The sequence below is a fragment of the Penaeus monodon genome, chromosome 13 (assembly GCF_015228065.2).
Source record: "Penaeus monodon isolate SGIC_2016 chromosome 13, NSTDA_Pmon_1, whole genome shotgun sequence".
NCBI classification, from domain to species: domain Eukaryota; kingdom Metazoa; phylum Arthropoda; class Malacostraca; order Decapoda; family Penaeidae; genus Penaeus; species Penaeus monodon.
Window position 1 is genome coordinate 26,685,131 of NC_051398.1, and position 1,883 is coordinate 26,687,013.

Below are 1,883 nucleotides of genomic sequence, written 5' to 3' on the forward strand. Positions count from 1 at the left end.
TGACGTCATAGCCAGTGCGTGACGTCACCCTCCTCTGAGTGACGTCGTGGCCCAGTGTTTACATGCGGCGCCCCACAGATGGCGCTCAGTTCGAGTGTCTCTTTCTTAATGGAGGCCCTTATTCCCTTCTTTACCTTCGCTTGATGCCCACTTTCCCTCGCGGGTGACATTTTGAAGTGTTTTCATCGTCAAGGGTAAGTATTCAGCTCCCAGATTAAACTGAGGAAAGTATTAGTCTTCAAGACGGATTGTAGGAAATGTAATCTAATTTCGAAGTGGGATTTTGATGGGCATTTCTCTTGCAGATGTGAAAGACTCATAAAATATCTTAGTGTTTATTCCAATAATTCGCAGATTGTTCCAGCTTTGAGATTTTTATCCTTTAGAAGAGAAAGATGTTGCGGTCGTTCCAAACGACGGCTTACGTTTAGCAATTCTGTAGCACAAAAGTACCTCCTGAGACCAAGACCAGTGTGTTTGACATCTGACAGGTCGTGTTTGTTCATTCCTTCGTCTGTTATTTTCATGGTAACAGTTCAGTGCATATCTCATTCCCAGGTAATCCATATGTCAATATGTCAGTATGGTATAACTGAGGCAGGACATCATATAATTATGTATTTTCTGTTGATATCATAACTTATTATAGACAACCTATTTGATGCAGCTATTTTTTGTTGTTGTTGGCCATGCAGTTTTGCTATTATTATTGTATCTTCCAGTAATACAGTGTGATATGTGTGAATCCTGTTTTGGTTTTCCACTGCAAATGACTGATTCAAAAAAGAATTGGTAATAGTTACCAAGGTATTTGTTACAGAGGGTTCTCAATAACAAATACAAAATGCCTGCACCCTCTGGAACTAAGTCCCACTTACCCTAGCCACTTACCTCAGACCATTCCTGGGAACCATAAACATTGCTATAAGAACCCAAATCCTTCCTGACTTTGGGGCCTTGCCATAGACCCGCACTCAATCTCTGTATTTCCCTGCAGAGGGCAGAGCTGGACCCCATCTGATTGTCATGGACTCCATGGACTATTTTCTTTATTTCTAATATTATTCTGTGCCTGCACAGATTATACATGTATCAGTGTGTTGTATTTTTACTCTCAATTATGTAAGTGCATACTCAAATTTAACTTAGACGTTGCACAACGTCCTTTATCAACTTCTGAAGGAAGTGTTGTTGATATGAAGTGTTTAAATTTTGTTATTCTGTCCATTAGAGACTAAGTTTATCTTGAACCATATGGCTGTGTGGATATGAAACTATTACAGTTCAGCTTTAGGTTGCTTTTAAGCTTCCTGATATATGTTCAGCATTCCACGATCCAGTATTTGATAGATTGATATACTTGCATCCCCTTTATTAACCTGTGATATATTTGCAATCCCCAGCTATTCCCTTTCTGTTTTTTCTAACACATTTCTAGGCTAAGAGAAAAAGAAAATATTCATTAGTCTTCATAAATCTAAATACAATTCACTATTCCTTGAAGACATAATTTTACAGCGTGAATCTGATGAAAGCATAACAAATTGGGTTACAATATGTTTCTTGATGATTTTGTAACTGCTGCTACTCATTGATAATAAAGGACAGTTGCATAATCAATTGTAAGCAGTATACATATATATATATATATACATATATATATACATATATATATACATATATATACATTATATATATATAATATATATATATATATATATATATACATATATATACAATACATTAATATATATAAAATATAATTATATATATATATATGTATATATATACATATATGTATATATATGCATATCTATATATACATATATATACATATATACAAATATATATACATGTGTGTATATTTAAACATATACATATTA